The 26,345-nt window shown below is 40.9% G+C and overlaps 1 protein-coding gene across 3 annotated transcripts in view; it reads right to left on the bottom strand.

The window, feature by feature from the left end:
- LOC123757397 (kynurenine/alpha-aminoadipate aminotransferase, mitochondrial) overlaps window positions 1-26,345 on the bottom strand; it is a 246,314-nt gene that overhangs the window by 188,754 nt on the left and 31,215 nt on the right. The gene's annotated exons all lie outside the window — the stretch shown is intronic.

The raw sequence follows: 26,345 nt of genomic DNA, 5'->3' as shown, positions 1-26,345 counted from the left end.
AATGTGTGGAGTGAGTATATCTTTAGCATGTTAAGGGACATAAATAGAGGGGCTGTGTGTTGTCTGAAGACAGAGTTTGTTATAGCTCTGATAGCAGATTTTTGCTAAGTGATGATGGGCCTGAGGTAATTTGTAGTGGTTGAACCCCATGCAGATACCGTATGTAAGATAGGGATAGATTTTCGCATAGTATAATGAGAGGAGAGCAGAGTGGGAAACATATTGCTGATGTTAACATTGTCTGATTTGATTTTGAATTTGATTTGATGATTTACTACCAAATAAAATGTAGTAAGTCTTTTCTATGTTTAATGTGAGTTTGTTAGTAGTCATCCATGAGTGGACATTTTTTAATTCATTACTGACAATATTATTTAGAGTGTGGGGGTTGGGTCCAAATAGATGAAGGTAGTATCGTCAGCAAATAGTATAAGTTTAAGAATACTAGAAACATTAAATGAAAGAAGAGAGAGAGAGAGAGAGAGAGAGAGAGAGAGAGAGAGAGAGAGAGAGAGAGAGAGAGAGAGAGAGAGAGAGAGAGAGAGAGAGAGAGAGAGAGTAGAATCCAGGTCCATACATCTGGCAGGGGAGAGTAATAAACGTCTCCATTTGGTCCCTTTCCCCATAGTTCCCTTTTTCCGCGCCAGAGGGCATTGTTATACCCTGGATAAACATGACCTGGGGAAGACCTGATCCTGGCTAGTTTGTTATCACCCTCGGAGTAGTGAAGATCCAGGTGTGTGTGTATCACACTGATCCTGATAAAGGATCAGTTACAAGTGTCAATCGTGTAGAGGAAGATACAAGCTACCACCATACAATGGGTGTAAACTTTTCTGTCAACTATGCACTAATACAGGAGCTGGACAGTATGATAAATGATGCATTGGGGTGTGACAAGACGTATTGTGGGAACTGTAGGTATTGTGTTTTTTCCTTTTCTTACTAGAGGTTATAATCGTCTATAAGTGAATCATCTTCCTATTTTATATTATTCTCCGTCAGAGTTAAAGTCAGCATTATAAAATAATTTTTGTTTTCCTTCAGATACTGATAGAGAGAATTGTTCCGTCTTTCTGATGCCTGATAAAGATGTAGCAATTCAGTCCCTCCTCCTACACCACGTTAATATAAACATAAGTATATTTGTATATTTCTTTTTCCTCATTCATCACTAGTCACCAGTTTAAACTTTAGTAGAATTAACTGAGTAATGAGCATTTAAACAGGAGATGCGTGTGTATTCACCTAGTTGTGCTTACTGGGATTGTGCTCTGCTCTTTTGTCCCAGGTACCTATTTACTGCTAGATAACAGGGGCATTAGGGTGAAAGAAACTCTGCCCATTTTTGTTTCAGCCGGCGCTGGGAATAGAACCCCGGACCACAGGATTACATATCTAGCGAGCTATCCACTCAGCCACCAATGTGTGTGTGTGTGTGTGTGTGTGTGTGTGTGTGTGTGTGTGTGTGTGTGTGTGTGTGTGTGTGTGTGTGTGTGTACTCACCTATTTGTACTCACCTATTTGTGCTTGCGGGGATTGAGCTCTGGTTCTTTGGCCCGCTCTCAACTGTCAATCAACAGGTGTACAGGTTCCTGAGCCTATTGGGCTCTATCATATCTACACTTGAAATTGTGTATGAAGTCAGCCTCCACCACATCACTTCCTAATGCATTCCTTTTGCCAACCTTTCTGACACTAAAAAAGTTCTTTCTAATATCTCTGTGGCTGATTTGGGCACTCAATTTCCACCTGTGTCCTCTAGTGCATGTGCCCCTTGGGTTAAATAGCATGTCCTTATCTACCCTATCAATTCCTTTGAGAATCTTGTATGAGGTGATCATGTCCAGCCTAACTCTTCTGTCTTCCAGCGAGGTGAGGTTTAACTCCCGTAGTCTCTCCTCGTAGCTCATACCTCTCAGCTCGGGTACTAGTCTGATGGCAAACCTTGGAACCTTCTCCAGTTTAGTCTTATGCTTGACTAGATATGGACTCCATATTGCAGCTGCATACTCCAGGATTGGTCTGACATATGTGATATACAAAGTTCTGAATGATTCAATACACAAGTTTCTAAATGCCGTTCTTATGTTAGCCAACCTGGCGTATGCCGCTGATGTTATCCACTTGATATGGGCTTCAGGGGACAGGTGTGGCGTGATATCAACCCCCAAGTCTTTCTCTCTCTCTGACTCTTGAAAAATTTAATCTCCCAAATGATACCATTTATCTTGTCTTCTGCTCCCCTACATCTATCTTCATTACATTACATTTACTTGGGTTAAACTCCAACAACCACTTGTTCTGCCATTCCTTCAGTTTATCTAGGTCTTCTTGAAGCCTCATGCAGTCTTCCTCTGTCTTAATCCTTCTCATAATTTTGGCGTCATCAGCAAACATTGAGAGGAATGAGTCTATACCCTCCGGGAGATCATTTACATATTTCGGAAACAGGATAGAACCGAGTACAGAGCCCTGTGGGACTCCACAGGGCTCTGTAACCTGAATTGGCTCCATGCCAATCTTAGATCTCACCCCTAACTGTAACTCTATGCTTCCTATTGCTTACTACCTTATCCACCGGAGCACCTTACCAGTCACTCCTGCCTGTCTTTCCAGCTTATGCCCCAGCCTCTTATGGGGTACTGTGTCAAAGACTTTCCGACTGTCCAAGAAAATGCAGTCCGCCCAGCCTTCTCTTTCTTGCTTAATCTTTGTCACCTGGTCGTAGAACTCTGTTAAGCCTGTAAGGCAAGATTTACCCTCCCTGAACCCATGTTGGTGATTTGTCACGAAGTCAATTCTCGCTAGATGCTTTACTAGGTTTTTTCCTCACCATCTTCTCCATCACCTTGCATGGTATACAAGTGAAAGACACTGGTCTGTAGTTCAGTGCCTCTTGTCTGTCACCCTTTTTGTATATTGAGACCACATTAGCCGTCTTCCACATTTCTGGTAGGTCTCTCATTTCCAGTGACCTACTATACACAATGGAGAGTGGCAAGCAGAGTGCCTCTGTACACTCTTTCAAAAACTCATGGCGAGATCCCGTCAGAACCAACAGCCTTTCTTACGTCCAGATCTAATAGGTGTCTCTTGACCTCATCTCTTGTAATTTCGAACCCTTCCAAGGCCGCCTGGTTTACTGCCCCCTCTCCTAGTGCAGTGACCTCACCTTGTTCTATTGTGAAGACCTCCTGGAACCTCTTGTTGAGTTCTTCACACACCTCTTTGTCATTCTCTGTATACCTGTCCTCGCCTGTTCTATCATAACCTGTTCTTTCACCGTTGTTTTCCTCCTGATGTGACTGTGGAGTAGTTTTGGTTCGGTCTTGGCTTTGCTTGCTATCATTTTCATAATTTTTCTCTGTTTCTCTTCTCACACTAACATACTCATTCCTGATTCTCTGGCATCTCTCTCTGCTTTTTGTTGCCAAGTTATTTCAGAAGTTCATCCTCGCCCTTTTGTTCATTTCCTTTGCTTCCAAACATGCACTATTAAACCATGGATTCTCCTTTTGCTTCTCGGATTTTTCTTTTTGGGCCGGGATGAACCTGTTTACTGCCTCCTGACACTTTTGGGTGACATAGTCCATCATGTCTTGTACAGACCTAGCTCTGAGGTCTGTGTCCCATAGTATAGCCCTCAGGAAACTTCTCATCTCATAATTTCCTTTTCGGTATGCCAACCTTTTGTTTCCCAGTTCTATTCGGGGGGAGATAATTCCTAGCTCTACCAGGTACTCGAAGATCAATACACTGTGATCACTAATTCTCAAGGGGGCTTCCAACCTAACTTCCCTTATGTCCTATTCATTTAGGGCAAATATCAGATCAAGCATGGCTGGTTCATCTTCTCCTCTCATTTTTGTTGGTCCCTTGATGTGTTGGTTTAGAAAGTTTCTTGTTGCCATATCCAGCAGCTTAGCTCTCCATGTATCTGGTCTTCCATGTGGGTCTCTGTTCTCCCAATCTATCTTCCCATAGTTGAAGTCTACCGTGATTAGTAGTCCAGATCCATTCCTGCTAGCAACAGAAGCTGCTCTCTCTATTATGTTAATGGTGGCCATATTATCTCTATTATTTTCCTGTCTGGGTCTTCTGTCATTTGGTGGTGGATTATATATGACTACGACTATCATTTTTTGTCCTCCAGTTGCTATAGTACCTTTTATGTAGTCACTGAAACCTTCACAGCCCTGAATAACTATCTCCTCAAAACCCCAGCCATTTCTTACCAGCAAAGCTTCACCACCACCTCCTCTTCCTTATCTCTCTTTCCTCACAACACAGTAGTCCTGTGGGAACACTGCATTTGTTATGGTTTTCGTTAGCTTTGTTTCTGTGAGTGCTATTATGTCTGGGTTTTCTTTTAGTACCCATTCTCCAAGTTCATTTGCTTTATTTGTAATTCCATCTTTTTTAGTGTATATTGCCTGGAGGTTCACTTTTTTCTGTCCTTTCTCATATCGCCTCCTTGCTGAGTGTTCTGCTGGTGGGGGAAGCTGTTTCATGGGTGTGAGGATTTGTGAGGTGAATAACAGGGTCTCAGAGGATACTGGGGTGAGGAGTGGGTGGTCAAGTGAAGGAGGGACAGGGAGGGTGTGGGGTGTGGGATGTGTGTGCGTGTGTGTGTGTGTGTGTGTGTGTGTGTGTGTGTGTGTGTGTGTGTACTCACCTAGTTGTGTTTGCGGGGGTTGAGCTCTGGCTCTTTGGTCCCGCCTCTCAACCGCCAATCAACAGGTGTACAGATTCCTGAGCCTATTGGACTCTATCATATCTACACTTGAAACTGTGTATGGAGTCAGCCTCCACCACATCACTTCCTAATGCATTCCATTTGTCAACCACTCTGACACTAAAAAAGTTCTTTCTAATATCTCTGTGGCTCATTTTGGGCAATCAGTTTCCACCTGTGTCCCCTGGTGCGTGTGCCCCTTGTGTTAAATAGCCTGTCTTTATCTACCCTATCAATTCCCTTCAGAATCTTGAATGTGGTGATCATGTCCCCCCTAACTCCCTAACTCTTCTGTCTTCCAGCGAAGTGAGGTTTAATTCCCGTAGTCTCTCCTCGTAGCTCATACCTCTCAGCTCGGGTACTAGTCTGGTGGCAAACCTTTGACCCTTTTCCAGTTTAGTCTAATCCTTGACTAGATATGGACTCCATGCTGGGGCTGCATACTCCAGGATTGGCCTGACATATGTGGTATACAAAGTTCTGAATGATTCTTTACACAAGTTTCTGAATGCCGTTCGTATGTTGGCCAGCCTGGCATATGCCGCTGATGTTATCCTCTTGATATGTGCTGCAGGAAACAGGTCTGGGGTGATATCAACCCCCAAGTCTTTTTCTTTCTCTGACTCCTGAAGAATTTCCTCTCCCAGATGATACCTTGTGCCTGGCCTCCTGCTCCCTACACCTATCTTCATTACATTACATTTGGTTGGGTTAAACTCTAACAACCATTTGTTCTACCATTCCTTCAGCTTGTCTAGGTCTTCTTGAAGCCTCAAACAGTCCTCTTCTGTTTTAATCCTTCTCATAATTTTAGCATCGTCCGCAAGCATTGAGAGAAATGAATCGATACCCGCCGGGAGATCATTTACATATATCAGAAACAAGATAGGACCGAGTACAGAGCCCTGTGGGACTCCACTGGTGACTTCACGCCAATCGGACGTCTCACCCCTCACCGTAACTCTCTGCTTCCTATTGCTTAGGTACTCCCTTATCCACTGGAACTCCTTACCAGCTACACCTGCCTGTCTCTCCAGCTTATGTACCAGGCTCTTATGCGGTACTGTGTCAAAGGCTTTCCGACAATCCAAGAAAATGCAGTCCGCCCAGCCCTCTCTTCCTTACTTAATCTTTGTCACCTGATCGTAGAATTCCATCAAGCCTGTAAGGCAAGATTTACCCTCCCTGAAGCCATGTTGGCGATTTGTCACGAAGTCGCTTCTCTCCAGATGTGTTACCAGGTTTTTTCTCACGATCTTCTCCATCACCTAGCATGGTATACAAGTCAAGGACACTGGCCTGTAGTTCAGTGCCTCTTGCCTGTCGTCTTTTTTTGTATATTGGGACCACATTCGCCGTCTTCCATATTTCTGGTAGGTCTCCCGTCTCCAGTGACCTACTATACACTATGGAGAGTGGCAAGCAAAGTGCCTTTGCACACTCTTTCAGTATCCATGGTGAGATCCCGTCTGGACCAACAGCCTTTCTAACATCCAGATCCAGCAGGTGTCTCTTGACCTCCTCTCTCATAATTTCGAACTCTTCCAAGGCCGCCTGGTTTACCTCCCTTTCTCCTAGCACAGTGACCTCACCTTGTTCTATTGTGAAGACCTCCTGGAACCTCTTATTGAGTTCTTCACACACCTCTTTGTCATTCTCTGTATACCTGTCCTCGCCTGTTCTAAGTTTCAGTACCTGTTCTTTCACTGTTGTTTTCCTTCTGATGTGACTGTGGAGTAGCTTTGGTTCGGTCTTGGCTTTGTTTGCTATATCATTTTCAAAGCTTTTCTCTGCTTCTCTTCTCACCCTGACGTACTCATTCCTGGTTCTCTGGTATCTCTCTCTGCTTTCTGGTGATCTGTTGTTCCGGAAGTTCCTCCACGCCCTTTTGATCAGTTTCTTCGCTTCCATACATGCCCTATTATACCATGGATTCTTCTGTTGCTTCTCGGATTTTTCCCTTTGGGCCGGGATGAACCTGTTTACTGCCTCCTGACACTTTTGGGTAACATAGTCCATCATACCCTGTACAGACTTATCTCTGAGGTCTGTGTCCCAAGGTATTTCACTTAGGAAACTTCTCATCTTTCATAATTCCCCTTTCGGTATGCCAGCCTTTTGATTCCTAGTTCTTTTTTGGGGGAGATAATTCCTAGCTCTACCAGGTACTCAAAGTTCAATACACTGTGGTCACTCATTCCCAAGGGCGCTTCCATCTTAACTTCCCTTATATCCCATTCATTTAGGGTAAATATCAAATCAAGCATTGCTGGTTTATCTTCTCCTCTCATTCTTGTTGGTTTTTTGATGTGCTGGCTTAGAAAGTTTCTTGTTGCCACGTCCAGCAGCTTAGCTCTCCATGTTTCTGGTCCTCCATGTGGGTCTCTGTTCTCCCAATCTATCTTTTCATAGTTGAAGTCTCCCATAATTAGTAGTCCAGATCCATTCCTGCTAGGAACAGAATCTGCTCTTTCTATTATGTTAATGGTGGCCATGTTGTTTCTATCATATTCCTGTCTAGGTCTTCCGTCGTTTGGTGGTGGATTATATACGACTACGACTATAATTTTTTCCCTCCATTTGTTATGGTACCTACTATGTAGTCACTGAAACCTTCACAGCCCTGAATAACCATCTCCTCAAAATCCCAGCCTTTTCTTACCAGCAGAGCTACACCACCCCCACCTCTTCCTTCCCTCTCTTTCCTCATAACGTAATAGTCCTGTGGGAACACTGCGTTTGTTATCGTTTTCGTTAGCTTTGTTTCTGTGAGGGCTATTATGTCTGGGTTTTCCTCTAGTACCCGTTCTCCAAGCTCATTTGCTTTATTTGTAATTCCATCTATGTTAGTGTACATTGCTTTGAGGTTCACTTTCTTCTGTCCCTTCTCAAATCGCCTCCTTGGTGAGTGTTCTATTGGTGGGGGAAGCTGTTCCATGGGTGTGAGGACCTGTGAGGTGGATAACAGGGTCTCAGAGGATACTGGGATGAGGGGCGGGGGATCCTGTGAAGGGGGAGGGACAAGGAGGGTATGGGGTGAAAGGGGAGGGAGGACAGGAAGGAAAGGGGTGGGAGGGAGGACTCGGCGGGAGGAGGGGAGGGGTAGAAGGGTGGGGATTGGGTGTGGGGTGAGGGAGATTTGGCTGAATATTTGAGTGTGTGTGTGTGTGTGTGTAATTACCTAAGTGTAGTTACAGGATGAGAGCTACGCTCTTGGTGTCCCGTCTTCCCAGCACTCTTTGTCATATAAAGCTTTGGAACTACTGACGGTCTTGACCTCCACCATCTTCTCACCTAACTTGTTCCAACCGTCTACCACTCTGTTTGCGAAAGTGAATTTTCTTATATTTCTTCGGCATCTGTGTTTAGCTAGTTTATATCTATGACCTCTTGTTTTTAAAGTTCCAGGTCTCAGGAAATCTTCCCTATCGATTTTATCAATTCCTGTTACTATTTTGTATGTAGTGATCAAATCACCTCTTTTTCTTCTCTCTTCTAGTTTTGGCATATTTAATGCCTCTAACCTCTCCTCGTAGCTCTTGCCCTTCAGTTCTGGGAGCCACTTAGTAGCATGTCTTTGCACCTTTTCCAGTTTGTTGATGTGCTTCTTAAGATATGGGCACCACACAACCGCTGCATATTCTAGCTTTGGCCTAACAAAAGTTGTGAACAATTTCTTTAGTATATCGCCATCCATGTATTTAAAGGCAATTCTGAAGTTAGAAAGCGTGGCATAGGCTCCTCTCACAATATTCTTTATGTGGTCCTCAGGTGATAGTTTTCTATCTAGAACCACCCCTAGATCTCTTTCTTTATCAGAATTCTTTAAAGATTTCTCACATAATATATAGATTGTGTGGGGTCTATGTTCTCCTATTCCACATTCCATAACATGGCATTTATTAGCATTAAATTCCATTTGCCAAGTGGTGCTCCAGATACTTATTTTGTCTAGGTCATCTTGAAGGGCATGACAATCATCTAAGTTTCTTATCCTTCCTATTATCTTAGCATCATCAGCAAACATGTTTATATAATTCTGTATACCAACTGGTAGATCATTTATGTAGACAATAAACATCACTGGTGCAAGAACTGAACCCTGTGGTACTCCACTTGTAACATTTCTCCAGTCCGATACATTGCCCCTGATCACTGCCCTCATTTTTCTATCAGTCAGAAAATTTTTCATCCATGTTAGTAGCCTACCTGTCACCCCTCAAATATTTTCCAGTTTCCAGAACAACCTCTTATTTGGAACTCTGTCGAAAGCCTTTTTTAGGTCCAGATAGATGCAGTCAACCCAACCATTTCTTTCCTGTAATATCTCTGTTGCTCGATCATAGAAACTAAGTAAATTTGATACACAGGATCTTCCAGGTCGAAAACCATGCTGTCTGTCTGATATTATATCATTTCTCTCCAGGTGTTCTACCCATTTAGTTTTAATTATTTTTTCCAATATTTTGACTATTACACTTGTCAATGATACTGGTCTATAATTAAGGGGGTCTTCCCTGCTTCCACTTTTGTAGATTGGAACTATGTTAGCCTTTTTCCACACCTGCTACAAGTCCTGTAAACAGGGATGCCTGAAAATTCAGTTGAAGAGGAATGCTGAGCTCAGGTGCACATTCTCTCAGAACCCATGGTGAAACTCCATCTGGACCAACTGCTTTGTTCTTATTTAGCTCCTTGAGCATTTTTTCCACTTCGTCTCTAGACACCTCTATGTGCTCTATGTTGTTCTCTGGAATTCTTATTGTATCTGGTTCCCTGAAGATTTCATTTTGTACAAACTCACTTTGGAACTTATCGTTTAATGTTTCACACATTTCCTTTTTATTTTCCGTGAATCTATTTCCCATTTTCAACCTCTGAATATTATCCTTTACCTGCAATTTGTTGTTTATGAATTTATAGAATAGACCTGGTTCTGCTTTACATTTGTCTGCAATCCCTTTTTCAAAATTTCTTTCTGCCTCTCTCCTCACTGCCGTGTAGTTGTTTCTCGCATCTTCGTATCGCTGGTATGTTTGGGGGTTTGGCCTCTTCCTGTATTGATTCTATTTCTGTGTCTTTTGGTCTCTGGCCCTCTCGCAATTTCTGTTGAACCAATCCTGTTTCCTAGTTCTGCATCTCTGTTTTGGTATAATTTTTTTGTGCCTTTATCATATATTTCACAAAACTTGACATACATCTCATTCACTTCCTTGCCTAGCAACAAGTCTGTCCAATTATACTCACAAAAATTTTTTCTAAGGTTGCAATAATGTCCTCTCCTAAAGTCAGGTTTTTCAATTTCATCAACTATCATATTTTCTTCCAGAGTATAACGCATTGCATGCTTTATTCCCAAAAAGACATGGTCACTTTTACCCATGGGAGGAAGGTACTGAATGTCAAATATCTCTTCCTCCTTCCTGGTAAATATCAAATCTAGCATGGAGGGAACGTCCCCTTCCCTCATCCTCGTAGCTTGTTTAACATGTTGACACAAGAATGTTTTCAGGATGAGGCCTCCAAATTTACAGGTCCAAAAATCTTCTGTTTTAGCTTCATATGCTTCCCAGTCTATGGATTTCAAGTTGAAGTCGCCGACTATCAACTGTCGTGAACTATCGTTATCCGCTCTCGCTATGATCTCCCTCATTATTGTTATACGACCTTCTCGTTTACTATCTAGCTCCTCCTTTGACCATGTGCTGCTTGGCGGTGGACTATATGCATTTATGATCATTAGTTTATCATCCTCATGGCAGATCTCTAGTGCTATTATGTCAACTTCTTGTGGATTGGCAGTCATTATTTCTTTCACCTTTAGGTGTTCTTTCACCAGCACAGCTACGCCACCGCCTTTCCTAATTTTTCTGTCCCGTCTCCAAATTGAGTAGCCCTTGGGAATATGACCTCATTTAAAATAACATCTTCAAGTTTTGTCTCCGTGAGTGCAACAATGTCTGGTGTCTGCAGCTGTATTACATCACTTAACTCCAGTATCTTCGATCTTACTCCATCTATGTTGGTGTATGCTATCTTCAGGAACTTGTTCCCCCTCTCCTTATTCTTCACTCCCTCTCTCTCTAATGATTTTGTTGGTTTGCCTTTATGTACCACTTTACTGGTCTGCCTACCCCTATCACTTTGTAGAAAAATGAATTGATTTCTTCTTCATTCCTGCTCTCATTTAAACGTTTTGCCTCGGCGAGGTTCAGTTTCAGCTTCTCTCTATCTTCTTTTGAAAGATCTCGTCTTAATGGCCACACTTTCCCATCCTCATCACTTTGTAATTTTCTAGCATTCCTTAGTACTTCTTCCATCTGTTTGGCACCATTTAGGGTGATCCTCATAGGTCGATCTTTCCCTTTTACATATCTGCCTATTCTCCTGTAGTCGCACACATTCTCTATGGTTATAAGACCTTCCACGAGGCCAACAATTTTATCTACTACTTTTGCTTCTTCTACAGCTCTTTCTGACCTAGATGTTATCTCCTTTTCTTTGCAGCCAAAAATTATCAGGGACTTACTCCGATCAACTGTGTTTTGCACCAACTTCGGGTTAGATGCCAATTCCTTTCTCACTTCCAGCCTAATGTTTGTTTTATCTTGGTTGCTGCAGTGTTTGGCTTCCTTTACTGCTTCTTCAATTTTTTCCTTCTCCTTGGCCACTTGTGCATAGGTGAGTTTCATATCTTTCTTGCACTGTTCTATTCCCTTGTGTAACTTCCTCCATCTCTGCTGACAAAAGCTGTTTCTCCTGTTGAATTTCCTTACCTAACCGTGTGTGTGTGTGTGTGTGTGTGTGTGTGTGTGTGTGTGTGTGTGTGTGTGTGTGTGTGTGTGTGTGTGTGTGTGTGTGTGTGTGTGTGTGTGTGTGTGTGTGTGTGTACTCACCTAGTTGTACTCACCTAGTTCTGTTTGCAGGGATTGAGCTCTGGCTCTTTGGTCCCGCCTCTCAACCGTCAATCAACAGGTGTACAGATTGTGTGTGTGTGTGTGTGTGTGTGTGTGTGTGTGTGTAACTATTTTTAATTGTAAATTGAGAAATATTTTTATTATTATTATAACAGAATACATCCCTTATCTGATTAGTTGTCCACGACTGGGTAACAAGGTGATGAATAATCCCCACACACCAACAACAACAGTCTACTCACTCTTCACCAGCGTCGACTCGTCGTTCCTCATTTGCAAGTAATATAAGTATTTATCTTATCTTATAATTTTGTTTAATCATATGTACTTCATCTAATTATTATTATTATTATTATTATTATTATTATTATCATTATTTCTACTTCTGTAAAGTATATGTTTGACTAGTGTACCTTCCTAAAAGATCTCACGTTTTTTTGTCTACAGATTCTCAACCTGAGAGTGTGGATTTAGTGAGCAGTGAGGAAGAGGATGAGGAGGGCCAGGTGGAGAGTCAGGAGGAGGAGGAGGAGGAGGAGGAGGAAGCATAGAACTCATATCCTTATCAAGCGACGATGAGGAGGGGTCCGTACAGGTTCAGCTTACAGCACAGCGTGCTCCTGCCTCGCCTGCCTCTCCCGCCCACCCAGTCCCCCTCCCTTCCCTGCCTCTCCCGCCCACCCAGTCCCCCTCCCTTGCCTGCCTCTCCCGCCCACCCTGTCCCCCTCCCTTCCCTGCCTCTCCCGCCCACCCAGTCCCCCCTCCCTTCCCTGCCTCTCCCGCCCACCCAGTCCCCCTGCCTCCCAGCTCAACCACCATCTCCCGCCTTCAACCACCGCCGCCTCCACAGCTAGCTCCTCCAATCTCACCTCCTCAACTGCCCCAGGTGCTGGATAGAAGCGAAAATTATAATGGGGCTTATATCCGTTACTCTTTTTCTATACCGGATCATGTTAACACCTCCCCTGGTATATATTTGAGAGCATATAGGCAAATCTTCATCAATCACATTATTAGTCAATTCACTGCTAATCATCCATCCCTACTAATCTACCCAGATCTGACCCTAATCGTGCATGATTTAAATGTACCTGATGATGATGAAGATGTACTTGATCTAATTAATGATGACGGCTTCCTTAAAGGGTGGGAGGGGAGAACCATTACAAGAGAGGAAGTACCTGTACTCCTTTATTTTGGGGAGGGATGAGTTAGATGGGAAAATAGAAGAGTATCTAGAAGAAAATGATGAATCAAATGTTGCTGTTGAATGTCTGAAAGGGTTTTGCATAAACAGTGCACAAATTGCACATCCAATAAGGTTAGGATCCCATGTGGATTATCCGAAAGTACCACTTGGGAAAAAAGTGTTTATTCCTGCGTAGATTTTCAATCTACGTGGGGAAAAATTTTCAATCCTGATGGAGAAGCAGTCATTTGTCTTATGCAATGTCTTGCAGCATTGAAATCTCTAGCTAGGTGCATGCGTCTAGACAACATTCGCACTTGGTCAACGAATGCCAGCTGGTGTTTGAGAAATATTAATTGGCCGGCAGTTATATCTTCAGCAGTAACATTTGAGGATATAACGAAGGTAGAAAAAATAAACAAAGTCAGGATCTTTATATATTCCCTAGAAAGAGATGAAAATGCAAGACGTTACTATATCGCTTTTGTAAGGAAAGGACGTGGATGAACATAAGGAGATAAGCAATATGCGCAGCCATCCAGATCGCATCCCAAGACGACGCATCTTTTGCCATGTTTGTTTGATAGCTCTTTCACCCGGGCGTATGCGGGCTCACAACGGGTCGTGTAAAGTCCATCACACCTTTAATTTTTTTCAGAGGACAAGAAAATCTAGTTCCATAACCGTGGTAAGGGTTATGATGCAAGTCATATGTGTTTTTATGATTTTGAGTGTATGTTGGATCGATCCAACTCTAAAGATATGATCGAGACATGTCATAATGCGGTGGCTTACATCATCACTGATAGACAGATGAACATTATCGAGAAGAGCACATATTTAAGTAAAGACGAAGTCAATCACTTCGTGTCAACTTTAGAAGCCTCATGGAGCAGAATTAATAATGGTCGTGTGAACTATGCACTCAACGCATAGTGCATAGTTGAACTATCCCCAAAACAACAAGCTATACTTAAGACTAAAGCATCATGGGAGTTATGTGATGAACCCTTCAATGGAGATGATGTACTCAAAGTCGGACACCATGATCATAGTGCAAGACCGCATAATTATAAAGCTGCTTACTGCAGTCGTTGCAATTTGCAATGTGATGATTGCAATAGATTTCTGTGCACATTTTCTCATAATACTTCATATGATTTAGGAGTGATCCTAAACGAGATGAAATAGATATATCAACTAGGGACGGATTTGAGTTTGTGAAAATTGACATAAACAACTTGCGTTTTTTTAATAATCTAGCTCTACTTAATGGATCACTAGGAAGAATAGCCAAAGATCACATTACTAGCAGGAAGCCTACCACCTTCACACTAGCCATGCTAGAAGAAGTAAATGACCCAGCCATCCCAAAACTGATCAAAGGTAAACAAGCCTTCTGTTATGATTATTTATAATCAATGAGTGAACTGGATGAACTACGGCTTCCTTCTTGCAATAAGTTTTACAACTCGTTGAAAGAGGAAGAGTTACCAGAAGAAGATTATAAGCAAGTATTAGAAATTGTTTATCTGGCCCACTGTCGTAACAGAGGGGAATAGTCTGAATGTTCACAGTCTGGCGGAATACCTTGCTTGCCCTCTACAAATTAGACGTTTTTCACTACATTTCTCTACTCTCATTTATCAGGGATGCTTTCTTGCTTAAATCTAAAATGGAACTTGATGTAGTGTCAGATTCTCTGTTATATGACTTACTCCGTCGGAATCTCCAGGGGGGTTGTCAAGTGTAACCAGACAGTACACAAATACCATGAACCAGCATACCGAGTCAGAACAGTGATGATAGTAGTTACATTATCTACTTGGACTTTAATAGTCTGTATGAAGCGTGAATGACGGAAGTGCTCCCCCCCCCCCAACAGTGGGATACGGAAGCTGACCCACAACGAGCGTGACGCTATGCTGGAGCAGGGATTAGAGAATTTTGCATGTGACGGTCCAAAAGGGTACTGAGTGTTGTGCAATACAATGCACGTTTCACCTGGAAAGAATTTCACAGACGTTTCTAAATATGGAAACAAACACTAGTCACAAATCGTAGAGCCGTCCCGAAACACGCTCGTAATCCATTGTTCAAGTGTAGTCTGCTGTTGAGTAAAGAGCGCGTGATCTGCACTATCAAACGAAAGTCTCTCCTTGTTAACACTCCCATATATCTTGGATACCACATACCTCAAATTGCTTAGAGAAGTCTCTACGAGTTCTGGTATGGAATAGTAAAATCAATATATGGGGATAAAGCTAGCCTATAAAAAATTTTTGACATACTCTTTCATCACTAAACTCACATGTTGGGATGCATTTAAAGAGACGAATAAGTCCCCCCTCTTTGAGTGTATGGATTTTAGTACCTTTCTTGATACCCATCCATCATACTACACAGCGCACAAGGGTTAGCTAGGATTGCTCAATTTGGAAATTGGCTCTACGATCATGAATCAATTAATCGCTCTTAGACCTAAAACTTACTTCTTCACCACTCAGGATGGAGAAACATACATGTAAATGTAAGGGAGTACCATACACTAGAGCGCGTTTCGTAAAACTTATTACATTTTCAAAGACTTTAGCTTACACATACACAACTGAATAGAACTTACACATCTTCGATTTGTTTCTATCTACAATTTGAGTGAGGTGGATGGGGTGAGGTGGTATTAATAGGGTATTAAATTCCTAAACACAAGGCAGAACACGAAACAATGGGTATTGAATGGAAGTGATTTGTAGAAAGCCTATTGGTCTTCCAATCCTTTTCCATCTCGTAAGTGAAACGCAGCACGGAACTCTGCTCAAATGCCTCCTTCAGCTCCTGCAGATGTCTGACATCAGGTACCTGTGTAAAAATGTCGTCAACATACCTGCAGTATATGGCCGGTTTCAAGTTCATTTCGACTAAGACTTTTTGCTCGATGGTACCCATGTAGAAGTTTGCAAACAGGACACCTAGGTGAGAACCCATGGCGACCCCATCTACTTGCTTATACATGTGCCCATCCGGCCTCAAGAAGGGTGCCTCTTAAGTACAAGCTTGGAGTATCGTGCAGCGTGATCAGGCCTGCACTCCTCTTGACATACCAGAAAACATTCTGAGGAAACTACTCCAAGCTTGTACTAAAGAGGCACCCTTCTTGAGCCCGGATGGGCACATGTATAAGCAAGTAGATGGGGTCGCCATGGGTTCTCCCCTAGGTGTCCTGTTTGCAAACTTCTACATGGGTACCATCGAGCAAAAAGTCTTAGTCGAAATGAACTTGAAACCGGCCATATACTGCAGGTATGTTGACGACATTTTTACACAGGTACCTGATGTCAGACATCTGCAGGAGCTGAATGAGGCATTTGAGCAGAGTTACGTGCTGCGTTTCACTTACGAGATGGAAAAGGATGGAAAGCTGCCCTTTCTAGATGTAACAGTCATGGAAAAGAGCGGAGGTTTCCACACTGCAGTCTACACTAAGGAAACGAACATAGGAATGTGCCTAAATGCCAACAGCGACTGCCCAGACAGGTACAAGAGGAGTGTTGTTAACGCTTATGTCGACCGTGCTCTCAGCCACAGCTCAGAATGGAAGCAAGTCGACGAAAAACTCTGTAGGGTAAGGCAGGTCCTAGTCAACAACGGCTTCTCCAATGGTTTCGTCGAAGACATCATAGGAAGGAAAGTGAAACGCCATGCAACCTCTGAAGAGACAACTAACACAACACCTATACCCCCTATTAGACTATTTTACAGGAACTTCTTTTCCACAGCTCATAAAACGGAGGAAAGGGTCCAGAAAGATATTGTTAATAGAAACGTTATCCCTACAGACAAAAATCAGAGGATACAACTGACGATTTACTATAAAACCAGAAAAACGGCCAGCCTACTCATGAGAAACTCTCCAGACACAAAGCAGAACGCTTTAAAAGAGACCAACGTCGTCTATTCCTTCAAATGCCCACTTGGGGACTGTTAGCTCCAAAAAACCCAGTATATAGGCAAGACAACAACATCTCTTTCTAGGCGTTTAACAATGCATAAGCAACAGGGCTCCATTAAGGAACATATAATCTCTTCCCACAACCAAACCATCGCCAGAGAAATCCTAGTAAACAACACAGAAATCATCGATAGATACAGCGATAGCAGACAGGTTGACGTTTGCGAGGCACTACACATTAAAAAGTCAACACCAGCCAATTAATGCACAACTATATTCAACCCACCTCAAGACTCCGCTCCAATATAGAAGCATCAAGAAATATGGACCAATAGGCTTTCTACAAATCTTTTCCATTCAATACCCATTGTTTCGTGTTCTGTCTTGTGTTTAGGAATTTAATACCCTATTAATACCACCTCACCCCATCCACCTCACTCAAATGTAGATATAAACAAATCGAAGATGTGTAAGTTCTATTCAGTTGTGTATGTGTAAGCTAAAGTCTTTGAAAATGTAATAAGTTTTACGAAACGCGCTCAAGTGTCGCGTCAGACTAGAAATAAAAATGAATTTTGGAGAATTGATTTTTGAATTACCACCAACAGTGAAAAGAAACGTACGAAAGATCGAGAAAATTCGTGTTAGACTTATTAATCTTACTTTTTCGGTCATATTTAATAATATATATATATATATATATATATATATATATATATATATATATATATATATATATATATATATATATATATATATATATATATATATATATATATATATATATATATATATATAAATATATATAATATATGTGTGTGTGTATATATATATATATAAAGACTTGTAAATTATTATAAATTATTAATGTTTGTATAAATACCAACCTCAATCTGTAGTTTTCCCAGTCTCCATCTTTCCTTAATCATGGACAGATCCTACAATATATTCCGCGAGGGTCTAGTCGATATATTCAGAGAACCATCTCGGATCATTATAGCAGGGTATTCAACCAGTGGAAAGTCATTCTTATGTACTAAAATTGTGACGAAGTATCAAAAATTCTCATCTATAACTATGTGCCGGAGGTTACTCTGAATTTAAGACTGATCCACAAATTAAAAAGGAAATTATTCGAGCATTCAACTATTATTGATCCAGTAGGAGATAGTGGATAATGATTCTCACATCTTAATGATCTACGACGATCTTTTTACTAAGAGGGCTAGTTCAAAAATAGTATCTGCCATTTTCACTAGAGGAAGACACCATAATGTCTCAGTCATATTAATCACTCAAAATATTTTTTTTCCCAGTAAATATTCAAGGAATATCAGTTTAAATGCTTCTCATTTCATATTAGTTAAATCGAGAGACCTATCAAAATTGAGGTTTTGGGCCGTCATATATTTGGGAAACGTGATTCGAAGAAACTCGTGGAGTTATATAAGAAAGTCATTAGTAAATCTTATACGTATTTGTTAGTATATCTGGGCTGCAACACACCCTCTAGTATAACATTAACGTGGAAATATTGTTCATGAGCAGTCTTACGAGTTGGTATACCAATGGTGAGAAAGAAAGCCATACTGGAGTGGGTTCATAATGACAACATCTACAGGTAGGTTAAGGGATATTTAAAGGTTATATAAAACCACTAAGTTAATTAACCCCGCTATAATTCTTGCCGATGTAAAGAATTAACTGAAATCCTCTGATGCTTATACTATACATTATTTACACCTCTTAAATTTGTGAGGCGTCATGTATTTAGCCCTAAATCGCGAATATTTCTGGCGATAGACTTAGCTGAGATGAGTATGTTGTCAAAACAAAATGATGGAGTAAAATATCTATTTGAATGGGTTGGCATACTCTCTAGGTTTACCCATGTTGTCCCCTTAACTAGCAAGGATGGGAAATAGCACGAGTAAAGCCTTGAGTTTAATTCTGGATTCTTCTCAATCTCAGGGAATACGTAAATTTAATTCGGATCGAGGTGAAGAGTTTTATAATGCACCAGTGAAGAGGATGTTAGCTTTGAAGAATGTTATGTTATATAGTGTATTTTTTCAGGAGACCAAAGCTTCAATAGTCGAGGTTCATACATACTTTGAAAGATAAACATGACAGTATGCTGTACTTTAAACTACATGAAAGCACTGCCAGATATTGTGAAACATATAATATAACTCCTCATACAGGATTAAAGGGAAAGACACTGGCAGAGGTTAACGCTTTATCTACACCTAGAGAGATCGCTGTTCAATTAAACTTAATGTATAAAGCCCAGCGCGAAATAAAGACTCGTATCATTCCGCAGTTGGCATTGGTGATACGGTACGAATCACACTTGCAGACCGTATATCCAAGTTTAAGAAAAAGTTTAAACAACAGATCATGAGAAAGATCTTTACTGTCACCCGTATTGATAAGATTCAACGTATCCCACTATACTTTCTGCTAGATTTGAATGGGAATGATATTGAGGGAGGGTTCTATAACGAGGGATTAACACCTACTCACTTACCTCTTACCTTTAATATTGAAAAGATATTGCACAAACACAACGTAGACGGTAAACTACAGTATAAAGTCAGGTACGTGGATCAACGCTGAAAACATTTTACATTTATAATAAAGAAGAATCCCTTAGTTCATACATACAAGGAATTAATCCAGTTATTATCCAAGCTTCAATATTCTTCGAGAAAACAATTGATTGAAAAATTGAAGAAATCGCATATAAATTGTTTATCTGAAATATTTAATAACTTTTTAAAAAAACAAATTACCTGTGTCTAACAAAGTAGTTAAGAAGTTGAACAAATACAAATTACTTATTTGGTCATTAGCGTGAAGGAAGCCTTCCATAACAACTAAGAAACGGATATTAACTAGTAATCGAGGAGGGAGCATTTTATCCATTATCCTGCCATTTGCTCCAAATTTGAGTTCTCGTTTGTTTAACAAGTGAAAATGAAAGAGTTTTATCTCGTCCCACATAAAATACTGGAACGTGGTAATGCTATACTTACTCCCACTTATCAGCCAGTGAAGAGTGCTCAACTAACGTCTAATCCTTCCATAAAAAATGTAATATATTTGAAATTTTAGGTTTAAGATCATGAATATGCTCAATAGCTGTTAAATAATTTTCATGAGAGTGGTGTTATTGAATGGGATCTAACTGGAAATTTATTGGCACCGATTACTGGTATTCATATAATCAATGATCTTATTCATAAAATGACTGTACAAAAGTCTGTATTTTAACGGATAAATTGCCAGTGGCCCAACTGTTTTTCACCTTATCTACTCGTCAAAATTTATTCTGCAATGAGAGTGTAGGGAAGCAAGTGTATGATGTATCTTCAGTTAAGATAAGGCAACATGTGACAGTTGAACCTTAGACTAAAAGGAAGACTTCGTGGCTTGTGTGGCGATAACGGGTGAATAAATAAAATATTCATATTGAGTAAGTAAGTATTACTTGGTAATAAGACGTCGAGGGTGAGAGAGGGATGGATACGCACGTGATGTACGCCACCAGCGTATCAGATACGGAACTCTTCCTTACCAATGTTCCTGGATCTTTCCAAAATCGATTATTTAATCAGTTAGAATTAGATCCGACAAGAGCATATGAAATGTATCTGCAGAAATTACTCCTTCTTTTCGTTTCGAATAATGATCCTGAGTCGTATATTCGTGTGGGCTTACATGTAACATTGGCTCAGGGATGACTTATAATGTTTTAAATTTTTTATTGTCATTTAACATATCTTAGCCAAACTAAGGAATTAATCCTGCGATTAATGTGGAAATTGGTAGTATATTTTCAGGTAATTAACTGAGATTTATATGTAAGGCACTTAAAGAGTATTACCCGAAACATGGAGCACCTTTATTAAGAACGATTCATCCTCTAATCGAAACAAGTTTAATCTACATATAGTGAGGAGAATATTAGCTCTGATATAGGTTACAGTAATGTATGTAGTTTCACTAACTAACGGGTCTGCACTCGGGAAAGTATTACGTGTAGTTCCTAATAGTGCATACGATATATTTGTGATGAGGAAAGATGCCTCGAGTGTGCTTGACGCGTGTCTCTTCCCTCCACAACCTAGAGGAGGGGTTGATATTCTCGGCATTTATTGCGACAAAATATATTCCATGAGATATGGTAACCAGTCAGTTAATATTTTGGATGTAATCTCACTAATTGTAAGTGACAATAGCAACAATAAGAAGCTTTATGTACCACTTAACACCAAAATGATGGTAATCTTATACATTTTGATGAACGCGGGTGTACGATAGCGGTGTTGCATGTACGCCCTGTAGCAGGTTACATATAACACCAAGACGATCTGATTACTCCTTATTACTCAGTTACTGGTTGAGAAATGCACGTTAACTTTATTCCTTCCTCTGTTGAGGAATTACTCATTCTGTTGACCCCTCCTAGAGGAGGTAGGACAGATGATATACGGATCCTCATTAATACTAGGCGTTATGCCCGTGAAGGATGGATACTAAGCTTTTTAAGTGGGATAGAGAGACGAGTATCCCCCCCCCCCTTCATAATGAGAACATCAGAGCCAGCCGCGCTATAGGACATCAAAAATGACAAACTATCTTTCAAACAGTCACTTAAGAAACGAGGAGATGAATCATTGAAAGGAGTAGGGAAACACATTATGGGATGAAGAGTGCAGAAGAAAAAATGAAGACTTTAGTAAATATAAAAATATTTACTTTAGTAAATATAAAAATATTTAGTAAATATAAAAATATTTACTTAAGCAAAATATAATGACGCTAATTGTTATCATAAATACTTCTCACTTGATTAGTAAGTTTTAAAGCGACAGCATGTCGGTGTATAAGGCTCTGGGGCTTCAGATCCAATTAGGACATTATACGGCAGCCATTAGTGTAGCTTTTCCTAAAGTATTTTCTCCGTGATTAATGGAATCAACTATTATAAGTCATCAAACGGTAAATATATTACCTGTGAATTCCGGTTTAAATAAAATTCCACAGATTCAGACACATGTTACCACATATCTTTCAGGCAGCTATCCCAACTCTATCTTCTCCTTGCACCAGTCAGCCTAACAGATGTTGTGTCCAATCATTCACTCACTTAAAACCAAAACTGGGAACATTTGTGAAATACGATTTATGGTATACAAGAATGCCCCCCATGACCTTGTGCCTCCTATAGCTTTGCTGTTCAACAAATTTTTAGAGTCATATCTTCCCTGATATCCTTAAAAAAGCATGAGTAACACCAGCTCATAAAGGAGGCAATCCGGCAGACATAAACAATAACAGACCAAAATCAAATCTACCTATATTATCAAAATTAGTTGAAAAAATCAATTACAAACAGCTCTACTCCTACCTCGTAAAATTCGACATACTAAGTCCCTGTCAGTTTGGCTTCCACTCTCAAAAGAGTACTAACGCTGCCGTTATTAGTCTGCTTGATATAATCTACTCAGCACTTGACAAAGCTGAGTTTCCGATTGAACTCTTCATTCACCTGAGAAAGCTCTATGATACTGTTAACCATAACTACCCCTTACTTAAGCTCCACCATTATGGAATCCAAGGCCATGCCCTGAACTATTTCTGATCCTATCTTAGTGACAGACACCAATATGTAGCCATGAATAATATAATCTCTCCCATTAACCATAGGAGTGCCCCAGGGCAGCATCCCAGGACCTCTGCTGTTTCTAATATACATCAATGATCTGCCTAATGTCTATAACATGCTTAAACCTATATTATTTGCTGACGATACTACCCTCATTTACTCAGAATCCAACTTCAACACACTAAATAATGTTGTAAATAATGAATTTAAAAAGTCCACTTATGGATGTCAACTAACAAACGCACACTAAACATTAAAAAGACCTAATACATTTTATTTCTAAGCGAATCATCAAACGAAATTCAACTTCAGATAAACAATGATAACATCAGCAATAAAAATCATGGAAAGTTCCTTCGTCTATACATAGACAAGAGACTTAACGTCGTCACCCACAACAACACATAACCAAAAAATCTCAACAACGGTCGGTATTGTCTCTAAAATTAGATATTATTTTCCCCACTCTGCTCTCCTTTATTATATTACGCGTTAATCAATCCCTGTCTTAAATACGGTATCTGTGTATGGGGTTCAACCACTGCAAACTACCTCAAGCACATCATCACCCAGCAAAAATCTGCTATGAAAAATTTAACAAACTCTGTGTTCAGGCAACACACAGCCCTTCTGTTTAAATCCCTAAACCTGCTAAACATAAACTCACTCCACACATTCTGTTGTGCCATTTACATGTACAAAACTTTGTTCCTAAATGCAAATCCTGATCTGAAACTCTTCCTTGACGGATGTAATAGAATCCATAATCACAACACCAGAAATAAATATATCTTTGATTTCCTTAGAGTCAAACTAAATCTGTGTAAACACTATCCAAATAATGGGACATAGTCCCTGGAACTCACTCCCTAATGAATTAAACACTGTCTAACCTAGGCCTTATTCCAAAATGAAACCAAAAAGTACCTAATTTCATACTCATAATTTCCTACCTATTGCTTCAAGCTCGCACTGTATCTTGTGCTACCCTCTCCCCCAATATATGTGCCTAAGCCATACAACTTCACCGTTGTAATCACTGCCATCATCTTATATCATAGTTGTTATGTTGAACGCAAATTTTACTACAATGTACCTATTATTAATAATCCTCAAATTACGCTACAATGTACCTGTTGATACTCTCCAAATTTTCTATAATGTAAATATTAATTTTTTTCAAATTTTCTTACCATGTATCTGTTAACATTCTCCAGTTTTGCTTAAAATTACCTACCTAAAATTATCTGTTAGATTAAGAACCTGTTCTAAAGGCTGTATGTGTGTTAGTAGCTTTACAAGAATGTAAAAACATCAATGATTTGTACTCTCATAAACCCAATACACCTTCTTGTACATCAATAAATAAATGAATAAATATAAGTACCAAATTATCAACACTTAGTACCAAATAACAAGAATGTACCAGACTTGGTAGGAAAGTACCAGGCTTGACAACCCTGAGTGTAAAACGAAGATGGCACTCTTACATCATGACTGGTGCCACTGGAGTGACTCTACCGTCATATTAAACACTGCACCTGGGGGAGTAACTTGAGTACGGCGTGCTAAATATTCATTCAGGGGTTTGCTCACCATCATTTCAAACGATTTGTATACAACAATGATAGCTGTGTAAGGTTGGATGTCATTCTCTGTAGATGTGGATGAGGTGTGTGTGTGTTGGGTCAGCCTCGGGGATGGGTTATCTTGAGGTTATCTTGAGATGATTTCGGGGCTTTAGTGTCCCCGCGGCCCGGTCCTCGACCAGGCCTCCACCCCCAGGAAGCAGCCCGTGACAGCTGACTAACACCTAGGTACCTATTTACTGCTAGGTAACAGGGGCATAGGGTGAAAGAAACTCTGCCCATTGTTTCTCGCCGGCGCCCGGGATCGAACCCGGGACTACAGGATCACAAGTCCAGCGTGCTGTCCGCTCGGCCGACCGGCTCCCAGATTAGATTACTTGTGTAAACAAATTTGTTAGGAGTTGGTCCAGCTTCTTTTCCAGTGCATTTTCAATGCGAGTGACAAGAGTTTCAATAAGTTCGGGACTCAATTGTACGTTTTGTGGGGGAGGATTGGACCCTGGGGAGTGAAGGATTGTCAGTGATAGACATATCAGGCACAAGCAAAGGTTGTGGTTGAGTGTGAGGTAGTGGTTGACGATGGACTGAGTTAGGCTGTTTCAGTGCACTACTGTACTGCAGGTTGATGGTAGGGAGAGCCTTAGTTTTTGCTGCTATGTATGAAGGACATTCGAGGTGTGGTTAAAACCTTTACATCTAAAGCACCGAGTGGGACGTGGTGTGTACACCTGTAGTTTATAGAGGAAGACGTTAATCCAAACCCAATCAGGGGGAAAGTAGTCTAGAAAAGTAAGCAGGGCAGTGCCTGTATCACTCAGTTCTCCGTTTGTTATACGCAAAACAATTTTGACTCTGAAGATTGGAATATGATCTGCATGAAATTGTGATTTAATAATGTCGTCTGCACTAATGTATACAACATGTCGGATTACATATTTCGCTAATCGGTCACGTAGTAGTTTGTAGCACTTGACTTTGTTTCCACAGATGTCAGTAACATCTGAGAGCTCTAGTTCCTCGCTGTGGTTGTGGTCCACCGCGATTAAGTTCCTTTGTTAGGTCTGATATTGTGCACTTTGATCTTAAATATCTTGGGAATGGCATGATATAGGATACTTTGTGTCTTGCTGTTTCCAAAAACACTCCTTTCTTTGGACGAGGCAATGATGAAAGTTTGCAAACCAGGAGAACTGGTCCTACCATGGTTAAGCGGAGGATGTTGATACTGAGGTCGCGTGGGGCCGGGATGGTCCCTGTTTACCTCTGTATGATGGCGACGTTGCGCCTCTAATCTGTTCACCTTATTGTGATATTTACTGTTCAGGAAAACTCCCTCAGGATCCTCCTCTAAGACCGGGTGACCATCTTGATCTAAATGTGTGCCATGTAACAGTGGTTTGTTAAAACCTTCAAAGGTATCATGAATGTCTGAAGGAGAGATGCTGTACCCACCTCCAGCCGTCGCCATGTTGACTCGCTTCCTTTTATATCTTTATGTAATGGTTGGCTCAAGGAACATTCCCTGCTCGCATTTTGTTCTTAATAATAATAATAATAATAATAATAATAATAATAATAATAATATTAATAATAATAATAATAATAATAATAATAATAATTATATTAATAATAATAATTATCATGTGTTATTATTATTAATAACACATTATTATTATTAACAATAATGGAGCTGCCCTGGGGGGGGGGGTGTCCTGCTAGGTCACCGTGGTCTTGACCGGCTCAAGTTCCAGTAATTCACTAATGTAATATTCTTTTGCGTCCACATTCCTGGCCAAGCACACTTAAGTCTGTCTGAAGCTCTCCCTCCCCCCATCCACCCACTTCATGGCACCACACGACAGTCTGAAGCTCTCCCTCCCCCCATCCACCCACTTCATGGCACTACACAACAGTCTGAAGCTCTCCCTCCCCCCATCCACCCACTTCATGGCACCACACGACAGTCTGAAGCTCTCCCTCCCCCCATCCACCCACTTCATGGCACCACACGACAGTCTGAAGCTCTCCCTCCCCCCATCCACCCACTTCATGGCACCACACAACAGTCTGAAGCTCTCCCTCCCCCCATCCACCCACTTCATGGCACCACACGACAGTCTGAAGCTCTCCCTCCCCCCATCCACCCACTTCATGGCACCACACGACAGTCTGAAGCTCTCCCTCCCCCCATCCACCCACTTCATGGCACCACACGACAGTCTGAAGCTCTCCCTCCCCCCATCCACCCACTTCATGGCACCACACGACAGGGAATTAATTTCCAACAGA

This window comes from Procambarus clarkii, chromosome 19 (genome assembly GCF_040958095.1).
Source record: "Procambarus clarkii isolate CNS0578487 chromosome 19, FALCON_Pclarkii_2.0, whole genome shotgun sequence".
Classification (NCBI taxonomy): Eukaryota; Metazoa; Arthropoda; class Malacostraca; order Decapoda; family Cambaridae; genus Procambarus; species Procambarus clarkii.
Note: the sequence above shows the minus strand (reverse complement) of the source record. Positions and strands in the feature narration are given on the sequence as shown.